Source organism: Gorilla gorilla, chromosome X (assembly GCF_029281585.2).
Source record: "Gorilla gorilla gorilla isolate KB3781 chromosome X, NHGRI_mGorGor1-v2.1_pri, whole genome shotgun sequence".
Taxonomy (NCBI): domain Eukaryota; kingdom Metazoa; phylum Chordata; class Mammalia; order Primates; family Hominidae; genus Gorilla; species Gorilla gorilla.
The window spans coordinates 39,424,309-39,450,809 of record NC_073247.2 but is presented as its reverse complement, the minus strand read 5'-3'; the positions used below and the strand labels follow the sequence as shown (position 1 = coordinate 39,450,809).

General features: G+C 34.8%; 1 protein-coding gene and 1 non-coding gene across 2 annotated transcripts in view; both read right to left on the bottom strand.

Moving 5' to 3' along the window:
• Positions 1-26,501, bottom strand: part of IL1RAPL1 (interleukin 1 receptor accessory protein like 1) — a 1,375,176-nt gene that overhangs the window by 1,030,641 nt on the left and 318,034 nt on the right. The gene's annotated exons all lie outside the window — the stretch shown is intronic.
• LOC115932532 (small nucleolar RNA SNORD74) lies at positions 446-511 on the bottom strand. Its single transcript, XR_004068801.1, has one exon. It is a non-coding gene; the product is annotated as a small nucleolar RNA SNORD74 (small nucleolar RNA).

The following is a 26,501-nucleotide window of genomic DNA, read 5'->3' as shown; positions in this document are numbered from 1 at the left end:
ATTGTGTTTATCAGTCTGGTAGTGAAGATCCTCCGGGTACTTCTGAGAAAATTTCATGAGACCCACAATTCCCTATGCCATTCAGCATCTGTAGATAGAATAAAACTGATTCAATGTACTTCTATTCACATATTCTCTATCAAATGTGTTCATCGTATTATGATGACTGATATTCAAATTATTTTTAAGTGGTACTGAATTGTTTTCTTTATGGATACTCATTAATGGGTATTAAAGTTTAAGCTATTATTGCATGTAATCTTTTAAAAATTATTACTAAAATATTCCTTATATTTAACAAAAAATTGGCAAACCAGATGATAAACCACAGATTCCTTCTTAAATGTTGGCATAGCAAATGGGATTAATGTTATCATGTAGTCTAACTCCATTTTAGTAGAATTTTAAAGCAAATAGTATTTTTTAAATTATCGTTTGTTTGTTTTCCATTAGAGTCCTTGGCATTCATCAACACTATTGTCCCTATCAAGATAAATTTCATCAGAGGCTGTTTGTTTTTAGTGAGGGAACTACAAACTGAAATCTTGTATATATGAGCCACTGAAAGAAGATACCATGTGTAGCTACAGGTCTAACCCCCAAAATCCATAATAGGAACAGTGCCATGTGAGATTTAAGTTTCAAACATTACAAGTTTTATTTTTAATACTTAATTTAAAAAATTCTTATTACATGCTTTGAAGATGACAAAAACCAATATTTTTGAAAGTAACTTTGATGAAGCAAGAGTACTTCCAGTATTTTAATATTAATATATTATAGAATTATAATTCAAGCATGTTTTAAGCTTTTTCCTCGCACCTTATTACGAAAAATTTTCAAACACACAGAAAAGTTGGAAGAATTTTACAGTGAACACCCATATACCCACCACCTAGGTTCAATAATAAATTGTATTATATGTGCTTTATTACATACACAACCATCTATTCATCCTTTAATCCAAATATCACTCCATTTTATTTCAGTGTAACTTGCAGACATCAGTACTCTTCACCCTTAAAACACTTCAGCAGGCATATCATTCACTAGAGTTCAATATTCATGCTCTCTTAATGCAAACTTCATATATAAAGAAACGTACAGGCTGGGCACGATAGCTCACACCTGTAATTCCAGCACTTTGGGAGGCTGAGGTGGGTGGATTACCTGAGGTTGGGAGGTCAAGACCAGCCTGACCAACATGGAGAAACCCCGTCTCCACTAAAACTACAAAATTAGCTGGGTGTGGTGGTGCATGCCTGTAATCCCAGCTACTCGGGAGGCTGAGGCAGGAGAATCGCTTGAACCCGGGAGGCAGAGGTTGCAGTGAGCCGAGAACGCACCATCGCACTCCAGCCTGGGCAACAAGAGTGAAACTCCGTCTCAAAAAAAAAAAAAAAAGAAAGAAAAAGAAACGTACAAATCTTAGGTGTACCATTCCATGAGCTTTGACAATCAAATGTGATTATTATTCACTGGCATTTGACTGGCATATATATTGAAATAAAAGTTGAAAATAAAGAATATTATATTTTTAATCTGTTACTTTTACTGTTGGGGTAATCCAAATGTTTCCACAGAAAGTAAAAGTAAATTTACTCCCAAGTATTTAATTTAACAGATTTACAGGTCACATTTACCATGGAATACTTAACAAATATACAATAACCACAAGAATTACTCTCAGTGTTTAATTATAACTTACATTTTTCAAATGTCATGAATTTAAATTTCAGTGAAACACACTGGAATAAACTTTCCAAGTACTGATTTCAGGGTGAATCCACAATGTAGTCTCCTTATATAAGTAGTAGATAATGTCAATTTTGTCATTCAAGAAAAGATTTTAATTAATTCTTTGATATTTGTCTTCTTTGTGTTTCCAGCTCTTAAGAACTGATTCACTTGACAGTGCTACTGAAATTTTAGGGTGCAAAGGGCCAAGATGGCTTGAAACACTCAATTTCTAGCCAAACTACTTATTTTTTAAAATGTCAAAGAAGTATAAAAAGATGACCCTGTTCTGAAATGAATCAACAGAGAATTTAAACCTGTCAAAAACCATAGGATTTTGATATTGAAAATAGTGACAACTATTTTTAATTTCAGCAACAAAAGACTTTATTTGAGTCCTTGCTTTTACTTTCAGCATTGCCAACAGTATTTGATATGTGCCGATGATGGAATCTTGAAGTGGAAATTCTATAGGAAAGGCTTATTTTGCTTCCTTTTAAGAAGGAATGCATACAAGAATTTCACATTGCAGGACTACATTGCCCAACAATCACTCACTTTGTTCCAGTTGGAGACTTATGACCAATTTGCTGATAAAATTTGGCATTAGCCTTTTGAAATGTATAAATTACATTATTGCTTTGGATTCTTGTATATTCTAGCAGGGTAGAATGAAACTTGACCACCTGATTTCAAACTACTTGTACAAGAAACTGAGGTAGTTTCTTGATTTCAAACTACAATACAAGAAACTGATGGACATGTAAATTTCTCAACAGGCGAGAGCTACCGCACCCGGCCCAACTCCTTGATTTTTCTTAGTCATTGACCATTATATTAAAACTAAGGCAAGTTTTCCCCACAGAACATCAATTCACAAGATCATAAAATAAAATCTCAAAAGTACAAGGGCTGTTCACTCCAAACCAAGCTTCTTACTTTGGGAAAACTGTTAACATGTGTTAGTTGTGCCCACTTTGATACGTTGGTCACTGGCTAAAATGCCTACCGGTTCATCACAAATCAGTTATCTCTTTCCAGCAGTGCCATGGGTGTTCCTTTATTTTTTGGCTTTATAAGGTCAACAAAAAGTATTAAACGGAAAGAATTAAACCCACAGTGTGAATCCAAATATGCTGCTGGCAGAATACTTTGCCAGAGTAGGCAGGATAATGCTTTCTTGACTTGAAATCCTCACTTCCTCTTTCCCCCAACCTGCTTCTTTGTAGTTTGAATCTAGTGTAGGCTATTCCTAAGGCAGATGGTCTCTTTCAGCTAGCTGCCCACAGCAAGGTGGTCTTTACTGATAGATTTGGGGAGGAGGGGGAAGAGGGAGGGTAGACAGGGAAAGAAAGGAAAGAGAAAATGTGGCTTCCACCAGAAGGGTATATAACACCCAGTAATTTGAAACATTTTTGAGTTTAATTTTGCAAGAGCATGGAATTAAAATGCCTCCACACAGAGTATTTGGAGATGCTTGTCCTAACAATCACCCTTTAAGTTTCTTTTCCATTTTAACATTTTGAAAATTGGGTTGCATCTTAAAATTAATGTGCCATCTAATATAATGGCTATTTCCTTCAAAACTATGAATTAAGTGGTAATACAATCAAATTAAAGAACTATGAGTATTCACATTTAGTCTTTATAATTACCATTTGTCCCAACTCCACAGACTTTAGAAACTATAGTTCCACTCGTTTTTTTTTTAACTCATTTTTCTAGATGAATCCACAGAACCTTTATTTGCGTAAGAAGGAAGCTTTCTGCTCTTCTCTTCACATTCTAATCTCAATCCCACCCTCAAGTAGGGCACTTTGCTCTCCCTCCTCCTGCATCTTCTTACCTGACCCAATAAAAAGGTAGTATCCTATTTTTCAAGGGTCATAATTATACATGCAAGGAGCTAAAATGTATTACTGGGCTGGGTTAGCTTCTCTCAATGTAAGAACCAGGTCAGGGGATTTCTGTTTCTCAAAGAGGCACAGGTAGTGCCTCCATGTGCATGACAATTGCCTATTCTTTGTTCGTTTTTCGTCAGCCACTCCTGGCCCACTTGTCTTCAATTAACGGACAGACAGCAGAAGGCCTTATTTTAGGTTCAGGCAGAGCAGTTTGCTCTTTATGCAGCTATTGTTGACAGAGAGTCTTGTATTCTAGTACATATTGGATGACTGCCAGACACTAATAAATCAAGTACTTCAGTCACCATTTAGCTATCAACCCTTTGTATACAACTTTTGAAGAAGGGTGAGTGAATCTTAGCCTGGAACCACAATACCCCAAAACTACAAAAGCTGCAAATCTACTAGGACTATTTTTTTTTCCTGCTGCTGCTGCAAATGCTACCAAAAGAAGAAAAGATTTTACAGACATTTATAGCTCTAGGTGGGAAAAATAGTACTTTTCAGGCTGAATGATGTCTGAAAGACAATAGCGTTACTTCCTTATTAGGAACAACTCTGCTGCAAACACCCACATCATTGAAACTGCCATCATTGGGGCAACCGAGGAAGATTCAGAGCAGCAATATAGGTCAAATGACACATTCAAACCAACACTCAACTGAGAAGCAAAAAGCCAGTTTTACAGCTTAACAGAGTGCCGTATTTTAATCTCATTTAAGCAGGATTTAAAATATAGGTGTTGAGGAAGCTGTTGAGGTTTTCCAAGACAAGAGCTTATCACATAATGGTTTTGTGAAAAGGCTGATTCAGAAAAAAATGATATAACTGTTACTGGATGCACAAAAGAAAAGAAGGCAAAAGAATTATCTGATGTTGTACATTGTATCCCCCAGAAAGATCAGGCATGAGAAATGAACTTTGAGCTGTCTTCTCTTCATATTTTAAGACTAGATAATGAAATTTATTGCCTGCCAGTCCATAGTACAATCAGACAAATTTAAATAATTATTCATGCAAATACATAAAGCTAACCTAGCAAAGATAACTACACTTAAACTTAGTATGTTGTCTTGAATCTGAAATCTAACAGGCATTCTTGTCCTAGTATATTATATGGTCACATGGATTTTATACTTTATAAAAATAATTTGCATTGTAGACTTTTTAATCACATTTGTCAGCTATAGCATTCATTTTTTATTTATATTATTTATGTATCTATCACTTATGGAATGCATATGTGTCAGTCACTGGTCTAACCATTTTTCATAGATGGCTTTACATAACCAACAACTTCGTAAAGTAGATGTCATTATGCCTATTTCCAGATGAAAAACTGAAGTTCAGAAGGGATAAGTACCTTACTCAAGTGCAAATGACTGGTAAGTGGCAGAACTAGAATTCAAACACAAGTTTGATTCCAAAGCCCATGCTTTAAAAAAATTCCTCTATAGTTTTCAATTCTATTTTTGTTTCTGAATACATTTTAACAGTAACTATAATCCAGCATATATCGTAAGCATCTTTTTGAGGAGATGATGTTAATTTTATGGGAGAAGAGACATTTTCAGAGATATGATAAATGTCTTTAATTGCACGTTAATAAACTAGGACTACAGAGAGCAACTGGTTGTCCCATGCTCGTGCAAAGAGCAGAGTAGCATTAAGTGAACAGATCACAGTCAGATATATTATGCCTTATGAAATAAGTTAATAAGGGTTGAAACACTGTATGCTTGATGAAATAGATTTCCTAAGGGCAACAGACATTAACAGCTGTTCAAGTACTGTTCATGTCCCCGTAGGGAAGTATATCACTCGCGCAGTTATTGAACACATGTGATGTTCCTGTAGTATCTTTCATCTCATTTACACCAAGAAAGAGTAAATAAGTATTTTGGGGCTTCAGCAAGAACAGCCTTTAGCCTCACAGACATTCTTGTCTCCCATTCACCACTTAGTAGCAAGTTATTTTCCTAAAAATAAAAATTAGAAACAATGTTAATTTCCTGCTAAAAACCTTTCAGTGGCTTCTCATTGCACTCACAGGCTTCAAGAAGCTCAAACCCCCTACAAGGTTTTATATGACCTACAACCTGTGTTATCCAGCACTTTGCCAGACCAATCCCTCCTTCCAAAGTAGGCTTCCCTCTGCTGCGTTCCCAGCTCAGAGCTTTCAATCAGGCCTTTCTATTTACCAGGAATGCTTCATCCTTAGTTTTCATATACCAAACACCTATTTAGCATCAAGTCTCACTTCTAAAGTTCAGATAAATTTCCTTGATCTATCCATAAGATTAATCACTTCCGTTTTCACTTGCATGACATCCTGTACTTTGCCTTCCCAGAGCCTATCTGAACTGCAACTGGCAAAGGGATGTGATCAGTTGTTCAACTTGTTGAAAGAGCTGCTCCAATAGAGAAGCAAATACTTTAATGTCCCAGCCCTGTAAAAGTATCTTGAAAAACTAATCTTGCATGGGGGGCATTGGGCCTTTTAAATTGGAATTCCCAAAATGTTATTGGTGGCATCCGTTTCAGATAAAAATGCATTCATTTTATTACTTTTTCAATTTATTTGTTTGGTTGGGTCACTGTCATTACTAAGAAAAAGTTTGTTCTTTCTGAGTAAATGCCTCTGGTCCTCTAATTTTTGTTTCAATATGATATTTCTGTGTGAGAACTGTTAGTAAAACATTTTTATGTTACCAGTGTTAAAAGGAGATGTTTAATATAACAAGATATAGTGACTAATAGTGTTTCTTGAAAGAAGGAAGTTACTAATGGAAAAAGTGGCATTTGCCAGAAGTGACAGCTTGTCAAATTGACTGTCAATATGTTTAAAGAAAATATTCATATAAAAAGGAAATCATGAGGAACAACAACAGCAAAACAGGAATTACATTTTTGAAAGTTAAATTTTTACAGTGCCCTCAGGCAGATGGAGCTCAACTTTCCCATTTAAAAAGTAACCTCATACATATAAAATAAGCATACATTTAATTGGACATCATTAACAAACTCAGAAGAGAAGAATCTAAGTGAAAAAATACATCTTAAAAAATAGTAACTCAGTTCTGTACATGGATGGTGATGATGGCTGCACAACAATGTGAATGTACCTAATGCCACAGAACTGTACACTTAAAATGTTTAAAGCAGTAAATGTTATGTATGGTATACCACAATTTTAAAAAACACAGTAAGTCAATAATTATTTATTTTCACATATTCATCTAGAAACACATTTGCTGATATTTCCAACTCAGGTATAGTGTGTTTGAAATGTGGAGCCAGTGAGGGGCTGGAAGAACAGGTATTGCCTCAACCTTTCAAAAATCCAGAGATAAGTTCAATTACATGGCCTATCTTCTCCCCTACTAAGAATCACTGAATCACTGTACTTGAACCATCAGCCCACAATCACTGCAGAGTTACTTAGTCTCAATAAATTTCATTTAGGCACTAGGTCTATAATGAACTGAACATTAAATCTTAATATACTGTTGGCTCAAAATGTCACAAATTGCGTGTCATATCACAAAAGAATGATTTAATTTGATTTCAAGATAAGGCAAATGAATATCTCCAGAATTATCATTTAGGTTGAAAAATATGTAAAAATGAAGGTAAATGAGTTGTACAATATTTTCCCTTGCTACAATATCATTAAAGAAAATTGGCTTATATGAAGCTTTTTTTAAGATATAGTAGAAACACTACTTTTATATTTTCTTTTCTGTATCAAGAAGCAAGACACATGTCACTAATAATCCATCTTCCCTCAGGCAATAAAGTCCCAGTTAAAATACATTCAAATGAGGTTATGTTTCAAAAGTGAAGTAGAATTATTCCATAGCGGAAAAAATAATGATATTTATCAGAAAGGACACAAGGAAAAGGAGTTTCTTAGTAGGAAAAACAAACCCCAAACTCTAATGCACAATTATACTCTGTGATTCAGAGGATAATGAAAACATGGTTGCTGAATCTGAAGACACAGTCATTACATTGGGAGCCATTTAGAAAAAAGTCATTCCAGATCTAAATTATAATAAAAGATTCCTAGAATAGAAATGTTAGTTTTAAAAAACAGAGCAGCACACAGATTAAAAATGCAGTCATCTGGCTCTGGGTATCTGACAAGATTGATCTTAAAACTTCCTTACAGATGTGTGAAGCTCACCTAGGTAATGCATCATCTGTGCTTTACAGGCTTGGTATTCCAAGTTTGCTCCAATGACCAGCTGCATGGGCATCCTCTGATAATCTGGTGGATATGCAGAAAACTCACTCCCCAAGTCAGGCCAACCAGATCACCATCCCCTTAACAATCTCTGCAGGTGCTTCCTACACAAATTAAAGTTTCTAACACACAATTCTAGCACAGCTCTAAAGAACACATGCAGAGCATCTATTCATAAACTGTTAGGGCTTGACAATACACAGCTATTCTGGGCTAGAGCGCTGGAGGTAGTCTCTACCTTTAGGCTTGGGGTACACTAGTTCTTGAATATGTTAAACCCAAATGAAGATGTGACCCTGGTTGATTCTGAGCTTGTAACCATTCCCTTTGAATGCATGTTCATAGACTGTTATTTACAACTTCCTGAATGATGACGTAAGCTGGGAGAATAAAAAGCCAGTGTCCCAGCAAGAATTGACCTAAGAATGGGGAGACAGTGTTTCTGGGAGTTATGTGCCCTCATTAGGGATGCTGGGGGCCAAGGTGCAGGCTACATTTGCTCCTACTCTCTGTGGTTATTCTAGGTTTTATATGCTTGACTGACTAAAATTAGGAACTTAATCCAATTTAACAGTGAATGTTAGTAGGGAAGAAATAAAGTCTCTTCCACACTAACAATCAGCCCATCAAAATGCACTACATCCTCTTAAATTGTACTTAGTTTTAGTGTTTTCATTCTACTTGTAAGTAGCTGATTTCACTTAGTTCTTTATTAGCTATTTCAAATTAACAAGCATATATATATATATATACACATACATATATAGATAGATATATTCGTTTTTTCTTTTTCACTATTTAGAAGCTATGCTAGTGTTAACACTGCTACCCAAGTTAAAAAAAAATGAATATGTTGGCCAACAGATGTTTGGAATATATCAAGAGCATTTACAGGTGCTGTTGAATTGTAATTAATTCATCACCTATTGTCTCATTTAATTCTCAAAAACTGATAAAGTAGATCACCTTTTAATCTCATTTACAGATAATAAACAGAGCCTGAGAAGCATGGTGTAAAAAAATAACAGGCTCTGGAAAACACTGTTGGGATCGAATCTCGCGTCAACTCTTTAATACCTGAGCTACCTAATCTATCAAATAGAAACAATAATAATAATGTACTTCTAGTGTTTCTGGGAATAGTAAATAACCCATACATGTAAAGTATGTGCAACAGTACCTGAGATGTTATACGCATTCAATAAACGTTATTTTTAAGCAACTTTTCTAAAGGAACATCATTAGCGTTGGGGCCAAGATACAAAGGGAAATCTATGACTTTGGAGCCTGAGGACTTGCCATTACATTATATTGCCTAGACCTATAATCTTCCCTAACTCTTCTTAAAACATGGTAAAATATCAGAGAATGAAGCAAGAATCCAGAGCAGGGTTCCCCGACCCCCAGGCTGTGGACTGGTACTGGTCTATGGCCTGTTAGGAACTGGGCTGCAGAGCAGGAGGTGAGTGGTGGGCAAGCAAGCATTACCGCCTGAGCTGTGCCTCGTCAGATCAGCAGTGGCATTACATTCTCACAGGAGCACGAACCCTATTGTAAACTGTGCATGCAAGGGATCTAGGCTGTATGCTCCTTATGAGAATCTAACTAATGCCTGAAGATCTGAGGTGGAACACTTTCAGCCCCAAACCATTGCCCCTGCCCCCCATCATCTGTCCATGGAAAAACTGTCTTCCACAAAACTGGTCCCTGGTGCCAAAAAGGTTGGGGGCCACTGATCTACAGTTTTCACTGTAAAACCTGGATTTTCATATGCCTGTAGTTCATATGCCTAAATTTGTAACAAATGGGATAGAAGGAGAAACAAATAATATCCTCTTTACCAAGCGATTAGTTTTTATTAATGGAAAGTTCATCTGTGAGTATTTTCATAGAGTATATACAGAATATCTCTTGCTGAACTAACACATGTTTTGCTGTCAGGCAGCAACATTGAAAACATCTATATCAACCTTATTTGTTTAGCTGGAGTTAAATAATGATACTCAGTATTTGCAAAGTGTTTTACAGTTTCAAAGTATTCAAATAACAATGTGTCGTACAGGTAGTGCAGACATTTTTAGCCCCATTAAGTACCAAAAAAAAAAGAAGGTTCAAACGTTGAAGTGTACATGAAAGTCTGAAATAAGATGGTGACATTCTGAAGCAATTTACTTAAAATTTTACTTACCAAATATTCACTTTGACAAAAGAAGTAATAAGATACAGAGTTGGTGGAATAATTTAAGGTCATTTGTGGGAGGAGGGGAAGTGACTTACAATAATGAGACTTGAGATCATCTAAAATTATTCAATGGTAGATGGCTATATGATGAACATTTTACATTTTTCAAATAATTGATGACTCTACATTTGATATGTGTGTTATATTTCCTGTGCTTATGTTAATTCCCTAAGTTTCCTAAGTATAGAGTCCATATTTCCTAAGTATAGAGTCCTAAGTATAGAGTCCATAAATGAGGTAAATACTTCATTTATCTTTCTGTACCGATCCAGCACAATGTCTAGGTATTTGCTGTCATCCCACTGAGTTTCCTAGGTCTTCATTTAGCACATAAAAAATGTAGAAATATTGAAATTTTTGACTAGTTTAATTTCTGAAATTTATCTCATTCAAATTACCCTAATTATTTGTATATACTTGAGTTTTCTGGGTATAAAAACACAAGGTAGTATTTCCAAGTTCTCAGTATTATATATCACATGATGGTATTAGGAAAAATGATAACATTAACAAGATTCCAAATGCTCACAGAAGTACCTAAAATTCAATTTCTGATAACATACAACTGGTAAATGCTTTGATTATCACCATTTTATAGGTGAGAAAGCGGAAGTCATATAGCCAGAGCTGAACTTCAACTAGATTGTTCCATTTCATCAGATTTTCACCCTGAGTTGACAGAAACAAATATCTTGATGTTTCTATGCCATGAGAGATGCTGTATCTAATTCCCTAAGTTTATATTTTATTTTATTTTATTTTTAGAAACAGCGTCTTGCTCTGTCACCCAGGCTGGAGTGCAATGATGCAATCATAGCTCATTGCAGCCTTGAACTCCTGGGCTCAAGTGATTTTTCTGCCTCAGCCTTCCAAATAGTTGGCCTACGTATTATTTTTTATTTTGTATTCAGCTCACCATTAGGCAGTTTAAAGGATATAAAAATCTCCAGAAAACATATGCTGACCTTAAAGGAGGAGCTTGCCATCAATTTGAGGAGCTAAGAAATGCTTACATTTAAACTGAAATACCTTTCAAAGGCAACACACTGTTAAGCATAAGACTATGAAGTACAATCTAAAATTATGTATGTAATTCAAAAATGGATGTAGTCAGCATAAACTGGTCAGAACCAAAATTCTAGAGGTGCAGATCAAGAATTTACAAGGATAGACAGAATGATTGCCCACGTTCCTTTCTGGTACAATCATATTCTCCATTCTAATGTGAAATAATTATCTCCAAAATACTCAATGATTTATTATTTTTAATAAACTTCTACAGAACACTTCTTGCACTCAATCTTCAGTTATTAAGTCCTTTTGCTCATCTTCCTGGATCATTACATTGCTCATTAGGACCTCCCATTAGAAGAGAAAGAAACCCACATTACAGAATGGCATCTTGTAAACAGCTGTTTTTAAGGGTGTTAAGTTACCTGTCACCACAAATAGAAGAATCTGATGGAACACAATAAATATAAATTTAAAAGAAGTTTATTATTAATACAACTGAATAAAATAATCACAAAACCTTTTTAATGGAAACACTCTGGATGACAAAACAACCATAAAGTTTTGCTGATGATTCCATTTTTTTAAACTTAGCTACAAAAAAATTTTTTCAAAAGGTTAGAATAATGATTCCCTTTACAAGCTCTATGGCTATTATTAATCTGATAGAATTAAAATTTAGCAAGACAAGTTTCTTAATACAAATTCAGGTGCATTTTAAATGTTAGAACCTGATATGGGAATAAATTGCCCATTTCCAACATCAATATCACTCCAGAATCCTCATCTCAAAGTTCCTCACCACTTGCTAAATATCCATACATAAATGTGTTTCAATTTCTCATACACAACAAATATACACACGGAGACACACACACTCATACATCTATAGTTATATATACAGACATTATATACATGGATGTTTGTATATGTGTAAATATATACATATTTTTTCTATCATTTCTCTATCTTAATTTAACATCTTATCCTCTCAAAAATGGCATAATGGAGCCAGCATAAAATCCGGAATAAAATCCAAATTCTGCCACATCCTAACTGTTTGACTTTAAGCAAGTTTCTTAACCTCTAAGAGCCTTACCTTCCACAATGGTTCAAATGGAAGAGTAACACTGAATTACTGCACAAATTAGAAAGAATGTGTGTAGTATCTACTATGATATAAGACAGCATGTTCTCATTAAGAGGCAATTTGTTGCCTTTGTTGCTATTGTTATCCCTCCCCAAACATGCTCTTTTTCTTGAATTGCCTTTTCTTCAGTAATGCCATTACCATTCATCTTATCCATTGGCTCAAAACCTTAAAATTATCTAGGATACTCCTCCTCCACATGGAATCACAGGCAAAGTGCTATAAATTCCTCCCTTGGAATGTATCATGAATATTTTCCCAATGCTACCATCTCGTATGTTATTGTTACCATACCGTCTTCAAGGTGAACTGCCATCAGTACTCTGATAGTGTCCTTCCCTGCAGTTTTGCTACACTTAAAGCTCTCTACACATTATAACCTGACAAGAGTATTGCTTTCCTTTTGTCAATCTACTGATAAAAACTCTTCATGGCTCCCTAGTAGCCTAAACACACAAACACAAATCCAAAGTCCCTGATGATTGGAAGCAATATACCTTCTAGCCCCATTTTAAAAATCTTTTTTAGTCATCCAAGCAAACATTTATTGAGTGGACATTATGTTCAAAGTGCCATTTCTGGACATAGGAATACAACTGTGAACAATGTGGTCATGTTCCATGACAATAAGAACTTTCTTTTTAGTGACAGATAACACCATTAAAAGACCAGTCTTTAATTCTATATGTGATAAGTACTTGGTATAAATAAGTATAGAGTAGGTACTGACAATATCTGAGAATCTGAGAATGCCTTCCTGAGGAAGTGATATTTGAACTAAAATTTAAAGAGGAGTTGTAGGAGTTGAGAGGATACAGTGGGGGAAGTGGAATTCTAGCAGAGAAAATGGCAGAGCATGTAAGACACACCGCCCCCCCTTGCTTCATGTCAAATGAATTATTGATGTGTTTGAAATCTGTATTATTCTCCACCCAAAGTTTGTGTATATTTTCTTTTCACTTGGAACATTAACCGTACTGAAGACACTGCTATGCAACCTCAATTACTTCCAGAAAAAAAGCTTTATTTACGAAGTAAATACTTTCCTGAAAAATTCCTTTTAACCGTATAAACAAAAGATGACTTGATGTGATACTATGCATTACTGTACTAAAATAAAAAATCAACTTGCTCTATAGTGGAAATATTAATGATTCATGAGATTTTTCTGCTAATGAACATTTTCTCCTTCATTTCAAATATTCGTCATCTAATTTTAATATAACATTCATTCAATTCAGAATATATTTGCATTTTCTTTGCTAAAAAATAATCACCCATTAGTATTCTGTACTGCTTTTAGGAAATTATTGGTGTATGACTGTGTCAAGAGATTGAGCCTCAATAAGTAACTTTGATATCTTAAATTGCTTTGAGGGAGACATTTTTAATGCCATCAGATATCTTCTCCCAATAAATTCTTGAACCTTTATCAAAATAAAACTACATTTTCTATTGCCAAAATGACAAAGACAAGACAGATTATGTTTTAAAAAAAGAGTGCACGTGTTTTTTTTTAATGCAGCTACTCTAAATCTATTAACCATTGGACAGTGATGAATTAGGGTTACACATAAGCACACTTAAGCAGCAACCATTATCTACATTAGTCATCTATCTTAGAATTTCTAGGGTCAGGCAGTCTTACAAAAACAAGTGTAGTATAGTAAGACTCATTCCAAAAGCTTTACAAAACGTTTTTTTTTTTTTTAACTTTTCAAATGAAAATTATTTCTTCTTTTTTTAATGAAAACATAGTGTTGAACCTAACACTGATGACAGTTTCAGCCTTCTTGAAATTCTTTCCTCTTCTGCTTTTGTGACACTGTACTTCATGCTTTAGTATATAAATCTCACTTTCCTTTTCTATATATGCAGTAGAAATGTATTAAATATGTGTTGACCTATAAAATAAAGGGAATGACACAGAATCCTAAGATTTCACATATTACTAACATCAAATGTTTTTGCTTGTTGTCATTGTTAAAATCATAACAAACAAGGAATCAGGCTGGGTTGAGAATGGCAAAAGATATCAGTGATTCTCAGATCAAATAAAGAAAATCCCTTGAAGTTTGGGGGAGAAAGGCTTCCTTTCATGTCAGAGAACCAATAGAATTATGCTCAAATAACAACATTCTGAGTTGTCTTTTTTCAGTGGTTACTATCTGAGCCTCACATTCTCAGACTTCACGAAATGAAGAGCTAATTAGTGGTATTTATTTGTTTTAAGTAAGAATATTTCCTTGTAGTTGACATAGAGTTGGCAGAATTGATTATATTAGCCTGGCTAAAATACAATACTCCAAATTTCACAGGTGGTCAAAAGAATAAACAAGAATTTTAAAATGCTGTTGCACAAAACATATCCAGAAGAAGTTGTTTTTAAAGCCATACTTGTATTTTGAGAATTCAACAGCAAATTTCTTTATTACGTCTTTGTGGAAGAACAGATTGAGGGCTTTTGGTGAGTTTGCAAATTTGCGAAGGGGAATAAACCAGTTTTTACTATAACCAGAGAAAAGTTTTGCTCAAAACAAAAAGCTGTTACTGCTATACCTCACAATATTTAAGGAAAATTCTTTAAATTCTAAATAAAAACGATTGTATTTTATAAAATTTAAGCATGAATGGGAAGTAAAGGGACTATCATTAATCATTTTAAATCAATATTATTAAGAAAGTTCTTCAGAAATTCAATATCTTCTTAAAGGATTGAGTTAATCATCTGAGTAAGGTTCAGAATCAAGTTAAATGCAATGCCTGAAAAATGAAGATGTTTTTAAAAAGGAAATAAGGAGGTTAATGAAATGTTCTAAGTTTAAAAATTATGGAACTGACATAGATTGGCTATAAACTGTCAGGAAACAATGCTATATGAACAGTTTCATGTTTCTGCATGGTCAAGGCTTTCGAAAAAAAGAAAACTAGAAGTTCACAATAGACACTTTCAGAGAGACCTTCATATATCCCCCTAGAGCCATTAATTTATGTTGCAAGGAATAGTAAACCTAGTGACTTTAACTTCCTTTCCCCAAAGAACAGATGCAATAAATAGAAAACAGTTACAAATATGACAGTTATTAATCCATCTGTATCAATATTTACTTGAAATGTGAATGGTCAAAATACACCAATTAAAAAACAGACTGTAAGAGTAAATGAGAAGACAAGACTGAACTTGATGTTGTTTACAAGAAACCACTTTAAGTATCAAAGACAGATAGGTTAAAAATACAAGAATAAAGAATGATATACCATGCTAACATTATTTTAAAAAAATAGCTGGAATAGCCATATCAATGTCAGATAAAGTAGACCTCAGATCAAGAAAAGTATCAAGGATAAGGAAGGACACTACACAACAAAAAGGGTAAATTCTTCAAGTAGACATAACATCTTAAATATGTAAGCATCTAATGAGAGTATCAAAATACACGAGGCAAAAACTGATAAACATGAAAAGAAAAATAGATAAATCCACTATTAAAGTTGGAGATTTCAACCCTCCTCTTTCAGTAACTGATAGATCAAGTAGGCAGAAAATTTGTTAGGATAGAGTTGAAATGAACAGCATCATCAATTAACTTGATATATTCGACATTTATAGAGTACTTTATCCAACAACACCAGAATACACATTCTTCTCAAGCTCACATGGGACATTCACCAATATAGACCACATTCTGGCCCATAAAGCACACTTTAACAAATATAAAGGAATAGAAATAACATGAAGTATGCTTCCAGACCACAATGGAATTAAACTAAAAATCAATAACAGAAAGACAGTTTGAAAATCTCCAAATATTTGAAAATTAAACATACTTCCAAATAAATCATGAGTCAAGGAGAATTCTAAAGAGAAATTCTAGAATATTACTAAATGAAAATGAAAATACAACTGACCAAAACTTATGGGATGCAGTGAACATACTACTTAAGGGAAATGTATAGTATTAGGTACATGTACTGCAAAAGAAGAAAAGATCTCAAACTCTAAGCTTTCACCCTAGGAAACCAGAGAAAAAACAACACTTTATATCTAAAAAAGAATATAAACATCAAAATTTAGAGCAGAAAACAGTGAAACTGAAAGAAGGAAAATAGAAAAAAAGACATCAAAAGCTGGTTCTCTGGAAAGATCAATAAATTTGACAAACCACTAGCCATGCTAGCCAAGAAAAAATGAGAGAGACAAAAATTACCAATATCAAAAGTAAAATATTGATCCCACAGATATTAGATGGTAATAAAGCAACAGTAGAAATAACTCTATGGTCAATAGTTGGATAAATTATATTAAATAAACCAGTTCCTTGAAAGACACAAACTCATACAAGGAGAAACAGATAATCTAAATAGGTCTACGTCTATTAAATACAATGAATTAATTACTAATAACCTTCTAAGAACAAAAGAACAAGGACCTGATTATTTCACCAGGAAATTCTACCAAACATTTAAGGAAGAAATATTAATCTTCCAATATATTTCATAAAACAGAAGTAAAGAAAATTGTTCCTATCTTTTTCTAAGAGGCCAGTATTAACTTAGTACCAAACCCTAATAGACATTACAACAAATAAAAGCTATAAATATCTCTCATAAATATATATGCATAAATCTTCAATGAACTATTAAATAATCTAATCCAACAAAGCATAAAAAATTACATACACCATGAACAAGTGGGATTTATACCAGGTATGCAATGCTGGTTCGATATTTAAAACATCAATTAGGTTGGGCACAGTGGCTTGCGCCTGTAATCCCAGCACTTTGGGAGGTTGAGGTGTACGCATCACTTGAGGTCAGGAGTTTGAGACAGCCCTGGTCAACATGGCAAAACCCCGTCTCTACTAAAAATACAAAAATTAGCCGGACGTGGTGGTGCATGTCTGTAATCCCAGCTGCTAGGGAGGCTGAAGCACAAGAATTGCTCAAACCCGGGAGGCAGAGGTTGCAGTGAGCCGAGATCGTGCCATTGCACTCCAGCCTGGGTGACAGAGTGAGACTCTGTCTCAAAAAATACTAATAAAAATAAAAATAATAAAACATCAATTAATGCAATCCGCTACAACAAGAGACTAAAGAAAAATGATATAATCATATGAATTCATGTAAAGAAAGACTTGGCAGAATCCAGCACTCATTCATAATAAAAACTGGCAGAAAATTTGGAATAAAAGTGGACTTCCCCAACATGACAAAGAATATTCACAAAAAATTCACAGCTAACATCACACTTAATGGTTAAAAAAAAAAAAAAAAACTGGTTACTTTTCCTCAGAGTATCATCAAGGCTATTTTTCACAACTAAGATTCATGTTTCCCACATAAAAAATAACATGCATTTCACTCTCTAAACTTTTTCATTTTAGGTTATCTTTCCAAGTCTTACTTGAAACCATTCTAACATTGATTATCATGCAAAATAAATGCAAATCTAACTTTGGCTGGATATATTAGACTTACATTGTAGACTTAGACTGTAAACTTGAGAGTATGATGTGATTTTGTCTTCTGATACGTAATAGATACTCAAGAAATAAATGAAAAAAATGAAAAGAATGAAAGATTGTAAAATATCTTATTTATCAGTTTAAATCAAATTATTTACCTAAATAGCTTGGATATATACATATGTCTAGTGAGAAGATATTAATTTTTCCAAAAATACTTTGCTAGCTGGGGAAATAGTATTTTCTCTATTCATATTTGCTCTTTGTTTTGAGACACTCAAACCATATTTTACTCAATTACCCAACCACTTACTTCCTTCTTAATGCTTATTTCACTCTTAACTCATCTAGGCAATATAAAATTTCTCACCATGGCCCAAGTTTCCTATTACCTCATTACGTCTCTGACTTGATCTCCTACCACACTCCCACTTACTGTGACTATCCAAATGTGCTTTTGACTCAGAGCCTTTGTCCTAGTAGTTCCTTCATCCTGAAATTCCTATTACAGACAACTGCATGGTTTCTTCCCTTGCTGATATGGTTTGGCTATGTCCCCACCCAAATCTCATCTTGAACTGTACTCCCCATAATCCCAATATGTCTAGGGAGACCCCTCGTGGGAGGTGATCAGATCATGGGGGTGATTTCCTCCATCCTGTTCTTGTGATAATGAGTGAGTTCTCATGAGATATAATGGTTTTATAAATGGCTCTTTCCCCTTCACTCCTCACTCTTCTCTCTCCTGCCGCCACGTGAAGAAGGTCATGGATTCCCTTTTGCCTTCCATCATGATTGTAAGTTTCCTGAGGCCTCCGCAGCCATGTGGAACTGTAAGTCAATTAAACCTCTTACTTTTATAAACTACCCAGTCTTGGGTATTTCTTTATAGCAGTGTGAGAACGTCTGGACTAATATACTTGCCTTCTTTCAGTTTTCACTCAAATGTTAATTTTTCAGTTACAGGCCTTCTTTCTCTTACTGAGAATTATATCTCACACATACACACTTCCTACTGCCCTTCTGTGTTTTTATTTTTCTACATACCATCTCTTACTTTCTTATTATCACCCTCTCCCCCACTGAACCGTAAACTCCATCAAGGCAGAGGTTTTTTCAATTGTTCTTTACATATGAAATAAATTGTTGTGATTTCAAGAATTAGTATAAATACTCTAAATATGACTATCTTAATATAACAACATATTTTAGTAGTTATTAAAGAAATACAAATTCATTCAAAATGTTCTAATTCAGAAAGATACCACATAGAGAGTTGAACCTGTTCTGAATCTCACCATTCCATTCCCACCCCAACTGTAGGAAAATCATTGTTAAATCTTTGGTAGATTTTCTTCTCTATATATTTACACAGAAAAGTATCATACCATGATCCATTTTGTTCTCTTTCTGGTAAATCCCCTGGCAAAAGGAAAAACTTTTTTAGCATTCACTTATTTTATTTTCATTATAAATAATACATTCACAAATTCACTGAGATGAAGGTCCACAGCAAATATATGATACTTTTTGAATATCCATTTAACTAGAAGCCCTTATTTCTCATTATTGTCTAGGAAATGTGATCCAAAAACCTGAAAATAATATAAGTATATACAATACTATAAAATTACAGATTAGTAGTGATAATAATAATGCATAGAAAATGATACTTTGTTACTGAGTTTTAAAGATCTAGTGAAATCTACTGCATTTTAATAATAAATGTGTTTATCTTAGAGATTATGGAAGAAAAATGTAATGGGAGAAAATATCTGAAACTAAATGTAAGAAAAACATAAACTTCAAAGAAGTAACAGATACCTCAAAGCAAATCAAAAGAGAATCTTAAGGCAACATACTATGAAAGTCTCTGTCTAATTATTGAATTCCTTAGAAAAGCTTTTATTCTCTAAGTTATGATACATGATTTTACTTAAATGGTAAGTATTAAAATTGTTATTTCAATGTATACATACATGTAGAAATATTATGGAAAACTTTTGATATTTCTCTATTGCATATATTTGTTTTATACTTTTTTCTCTATTGGTCTTCTGAATCTAATGCAATAGAATAACTCATTGGGTTTAAATCTCGTATTCTTTCAACCTTTAAGATAATTTAGTTTGGTGATAAAATGTTAATTAAAAGCAATCACAAATTTGTAGAAATTGTAGGGCTTGAAGGATCCTTACAGATCTAACAAATGCCCCCATTTTATGAACAAGGAAACTGTGGCTAAGAAGTATAACTTACCAAGAACACAGAAATTTAAAACGTGACTTCTTTTATGTAAACATTTAAATTATCACTCCTTTCTAACCTTAAGAATGTGATAATAATGATTTATTGTGCCAGATGTTAAGCTACGGCCTGTCAGATTCACAACCACTTTCTCTACTTTGCTCAGTGACGCTGTGGCTGATGCTATTGTGAGAAATATGCTTACGATGAATAGTAGTTGTTTTGAGTTCTACACAGTATTTCGTTATATATAGCATTCCAACTAAGAATGCTAGAAATTTTAATCTGGATATTCAGACCAATTTTATATACCATTTTTTCCATCTCCTCCACTTACAGTGTGTCCTTGAGCTTCCATGTTCTCAAAATTCACTTCATAATTATTTATTTATGATTAAACAATTTAATTTTTATAAATCTCCTAGAGTAGTACTTGGTACCTACTAATGGTACAGTAAACAGCTATTATTAATGTTTCCATGAGGATGATAATGTTTGAATTTGATAGCAAGAAAGGAAATTCTAATATTCTGCATCTTCAGTAGAAGTTTGTGTTAAAAAAACTATAACTGTAGGTTTATCTTGTAATGGAGAAAGAGGGAAGACTATGGGTTATATATTATACACATATATAAATATATAATATATATGGTTATATATATCATATACATATATACACATGTAATTTTATTCATTAGTTAATATTTTAACTTTTCTCATAATTTAAATATAATACAATTATTTAGAAAAACCACAAAGTGTCTTAAAATACACATATGTATGCATTATATGAATATAATATTTTGCCCATAGAATATATGCATATAGGTAGCGCATAATAAATTCCAACGTTAAGATATTTGGTTAGTTGTTGATTGTCTTACCTAGTCCTGATAACATAATCTATTATATCATGCATAATCAGAAATTGCTTTATTTGGTTAAGCTATTATCATTTCTTTTTAGGAGGAGGAAAAGAAATGCAAGCTTAGAAAAGGAAGGAATGACAGGAATTTTATCTACACCTTCTTTAACACTACATGCAGAAGAACAAAATGCCTTGTGGACATGTGGTAGATGTCAATGACACCCTGCTTGTATCGAAAATACATGACTGGGCCGGGCATGGTGGCTCATGCCTGTAATCAAAACAAAAAAAAAAAAAAAAAAAAGAAAGAAAATACATGACTGAAGCTTACCCTGCTACTTTGGGAGGACAAGGCAGGAGGATCACTTGAGGTCAGCAGTTCGAGACCAGCCTGGCCAACATGGCAAAACCCCATCTCTACTAAAAATACAAAAATTCGCAGGGCATGGTGGCACGTGCCTGTAACCTCAGCTACTTGGGAGGCTGAGGCAGGAGAATCACTTCAACCCAGGAGGCAGAGGTTGCAGTCAGCCAAGATAGCGCCACTACACTCCAGCCTGGGTGACAGAATGAGACTCCATCTCAAAAAAACAAACAAACAAAAAAAGGAAAGAAAATATGTGACTGAAGCTTAATTTCCTACTTGTATTTCACCCAAAGAAGAGGACTTGCTAAAGGTTAAGCCAGTGGCCCTCAATCTTTTTGGCACAAGGGATCAGTTTCATGGAAGACAATTTTTCCGCAGATGGTGGGGAGGGTTTCAGGATGAAACTGTTTCACCTCAGATCATCAGGCATTAGATTCTCATAAGAAGCACACAACCTAAATCCCTCACTCCCTGGCATGCACAATTCACAATAGGGTTCCTGCTCCTATGAGAATCTAATGCCACTGCTGATCTGAGAGGAGGCAGAGCTCAGGCAGTAATGCTCACTGACCCACTGCACAACTCTGCTGTGTGCCCCAGTTCCTAACAGGCCATATACTGGTACTGGTCTGTGGCCAGAGGTTTGGGGACCTCTGAGTTAAGCCATGAGTAATAAAAAAGTACTTCCTGTCCTCATTTTTTCCCTTAGTTTTGAAGAGTAGATAAAACATGCACTATTACCAGTTGTAGAAAGTACTTGTTGAAAATGATACAGAAAAGACAGTAGTAGAAAGTTTTATTTATCAGAAAGTCTCCACAAGGATGTCTCACAACAAAAATCGGTTAGAGTGAGAGAAGAACTGCTATTACCTGGAAGTTTCTTGAACTCTCAGGGGAACTGATGGGTTGAGAGTAAGGTATGAAAATTCTGGGTTCCCTAGGAAGTAGGAAACAGCAGAAGTTCCAATGACAACTTCCAGCAAGAAGACAGAGTGTCATGATGTGATAAAATGGAGGAGGAAGGCATGGTGGCATGCACCTGTGGTCCCAGCTACTTGGGAGGCTGAGGTAGGAAGATGGCTTGAGCCAGGGAGGTAGGTGGAGGTTGCAGTGAGCCAAGGTCATGCCACTGTACTCCAGCCTGGGCAACAGAACCAAACTGTAGTAATTAATGAAAAAAAAAAGGATAAGGAAGGTGAAGTGGCTTAATCTAGGCAATCAACAAACATGAATGGGAGGAAGCCAGAGAGACAATTTTGTGGCTGACATGAATATAGAACTTTGGGAAGGTCTTACTGATGATTTCTGGAGAAATTTGTGCATGTCATGGTATAATCTAGCAAAAAGTACACCTTATTATTTAAGATCATTAGATGCGGATTTAAAAAATGTTATTCTCTATAGAGTGGGAGTCACATAGCCATTATTTCTGGGTTATATATAAACTAACCCAAATTACTTAAAGAGTTAGATGAAGGAAATTCCTGAAAGCTGAAGTCAACTTGGAAAGCTTCACAAAAGTGACCTTTGAGCTATACAAGAAAGGCTGAGTAATATTTGAGCGAGTGAGGATGGAAATCGCTATCCTACTCATGGAGAATACCGCAAATGAAAACAAATTAAAGTTTTATGTGATGAATTTGTGTGAATTATTATACTTCAAACTTTCATGAATGTAGTGATACAAAATAGGAGGCAAAAAAGTTAGTTTCTGCCATCTCTTAGAAAGCCTTGAATTTCAGCCATCAGCATTTCAGATGGTGGGCAAGAGACTCTCACAACAAAGACTATTCTTTAGGAAAAGAGTCTAATGGCAATATGCAGGAAGGATTGAAGAAAAGCAGCAATAAAGAGATTGTACAGCACAGGCAAGAATACAAGCAAGAAAAATTAAATGTCCAAATAGGGTGATAATATGAAGTGAAAAGCAAAATGGAATAGTTAAAATATTTTTAACATAAATGCTATCTAAATATTGAAAATAATATATTTATTACCCAAATTTCAAATGGCATGATGCTTCCTAATTGAAAAACAGTAACAGTGAAACAAGAGGGAGTTAAATTTAATTTTATTAAAACCATCATTGTATTATTTGTTTTCACCTAAGCACTGTAATTATATAGTATAAAATTAGTTGATGTGTGCCTAAGAAATGGCTCTATGTTAGTGTTTGCCCTAAGCACATAAATCCTCATTCTATTTTTTTCTTTCATTTGCATGCAACCATGAAGACTTCTGATATAATCTATGGTCCATTGTTTTGTTACTCACTATAATTCCAATATTCAATAGATGCTCAATAGATGATGAGTGAATAAATGGATAAATCCTACCAGCTGTTAATTATCAAATTTATTTGCATGCTTATTGGCACTGTAGCAACTTATTCTTTGTACTATGTAATGGACCCAGTATATGTTTTATGTGATATATAAGAGTTAATATCCTTACAATAAGTTAGTGATTTTCCCACTCTTCACTAACAGACTACTGGTTTCCCTTTATAAGGGACAAAGAAAGGGGGAGCTAGAACAGAGACATTCAATAGATAAGGTAAAGCTGGTTGTTTAAATGCTTCTAAAATAAAAATCCCAGTCTTCCAAATAAAAATACTTCCAAATAAAAATACCTGGAAGTGGGATGCTAATGTAACAAATACCTAAAAATGAGAAACTAGACAGTGTGCAGAGGCTAGAATTCAAGGAGCATACTAGAAAAAGGTTTTATCATTTGATACTTTTAAAACATTGTCAATTATGTCATTCCATTTTTCTTATTAGTTATTCTATGTAAACATGATTTTAATGTTAGAAAAAAACATTTTCTCTCTCCTAACTGGTATTTTAAGATTTTTATATATTAAAAACAGTTTCATCTATTCTGTTTTTATGATGTGTGCCAGAAAGCTCATAGTTAAATTTTTATTCAGTTAGAGTAACCATCTTAGCCTTGATTTTTGTAGAAAAACTATGTTCTCTTTCCATTAGAGGGCTCTTGTTTTATCCGTAATTTAATGGCCCTGTTATACTTGATCATTTATATGTAAATCACAGAAAATCTTTTCTGGAAGTAGGAAGGCGGGGAAAGAGAGGAAAACTAACAGATTCAGCACCTACACATTGTTCCAGAAACAAAATGATTAAAAATGTCTTTTCAGAACAGCTATTATTCCTCAGTCTATAAATGAGAAAGCTTCCACAAAGGCTCAGTACCTTACCCATGACTGCCCACTCAATAGTCTGCACTAGGACTGCCTGTGTTCCAATCAGAGTCCTTAGTGAAGTCACACAAATCATTCATGTTGCTAAATATGAAACACAATTTAGCTGGTAATCAAGGAAAATTCTTTTTCCCCCTCCTCTGCCCAGAATTGGTCAGTAACAGTCATTTGGAGAATTCCTGACTCCTGCTAATTACCATGCCTTTAACAATTTTCAATTTAAAGTAAAAGATGCCCACACTTCTGTGAAACGACACAGAAGGTCAATTGTACATCTGTAGGAAAGCATTCAGTTTCTGGCCAGCCCACAACTCTCTTCTCTCTGAGCTGCCACTGACCCACTGAGCCCTCTACAAGCCAGACCCCTAGCCACAGCTGATAGAACTAAGAACTGAACACCTAAGAGCTGACAGGTCTAAGGTAGCCAATTGGCTCATCTCTGCTGGGAATTAAAAAACTCAGGCTTAGCAATGCCATTTTGCAACTCCTAAGTTTATGGCTTGACCTAATGGGATGTGATCTTGGAAGCAGTATAGAGGTTACAGTCTCCCACATATGGGAAGCAGTAAAGAAAGCCAGTTGTCAGACAGGTGAAAAAACAGATGCACAGTTAGAATGCACTTGTAATTCTTTGTTTAGTATTTGTCTATTTCCTTGCTATTCAAAATGTCCCAGGACTGGCCAGGCACGGTTCATGCTTGCAATCCCAGCACTTTGGGAGGCCAAGGAAGGCAGCTCACTTGAGCCTAGGAGTTCAAGACCAGCCCAGGCAACATGGTGAAACCCTGTCTCTACAAAAAATACAAAAATTAGCCTGGTGATATGGTTAGGTTTTATGTCCCCAGCCAAATATCATCTTGAATTATAATCCCATGTCAAAGGAGAGATGGGGTAGAGGTAATTGGATCATGGGGGCTGCTTCCCCCATGCTGTTCTCTTGTAGTGAGTTCTCATGAGATCTAATGGTCTTGTAAGTGTTTGGTAGTTCCTCCTGTGTTCACTCTCCTTCCTGCCACCTTGGGAAGAAGGCACCTGCTTCCCCTTTGCCTTCCACCATAATTGTAACTTTCCTGAGGCCTCCTCAGACAGGCTGAACTGTGAGTCATTAAACCTCTTTCCTTTATAAATTACCCAGTCTCAGCCAGTTCTTTATAGCAGTGTGAAAATGGACTAATACACCAGGCATGGTGGAGCATGCCTATAGTCCCAGCTACTCTGGAGGCTGAAGTGGTAGGATCTCTTGAGCCCAGGAGGTCAAGTCTGTAGTGAGCCATGATCACAACACTGCACTCTAGCCTGTGCAACAGTCTCAAAAATAAACAAAAAAAAAGTCCCAGTACCAGAATCAGTAGCATCACCTAGGAAGTTTATAAGAAAGTAGACTCTCAGGTCCCACTACCATAACAAAATTTGCATTTTAACAAGAACCTCAGGTGATTCTTACTAACATTTAAGTTTGAGGAGCACCAGTCCTTTCTATTAGATTATAAAAATAGGTATCAAGCTAGAAAAACTGAATATCCACATGTAAAATAATGAAATTGGCCAGGCACATAGGGAGGCAGAGGCGGTAGGATTGCTTGAGCCCCGGAGTTTGAGATCAGCCTGGGCAACATAGCAAAACCTTGCTCTAAAAAAAGGGGGAAAAAAAGAAGTTTGAAGAATGAAATTGGACTCCATCCTCACACCACACACAAACATTACCTCAAAATAAATCACAGACCTCAATGTAAGAGCTAAATCTATAAAACTCTTTGAAGAAAACATAGGAGAAATTTTTGTGATCTTAAGTTAGGCAGACTTACTAGTTATTCACTTAAAACAAAAAAGACAAAAAATAGATATATTAGAGGTTATCAAAATTTAAAAATCTTGTGTTTCAAAGGACACTGTCCAGATAGTAAAAAGGGAACCCACAGAATGAGAAAAAATACTTTCAAATCATATGTATAAGGGATTTGTGTCAGGCCTCTGAACACTGTCCAGATAGTAAAAAGGGAACCCACGGAATGAGAAAAAATACTTTCAAATCATATGT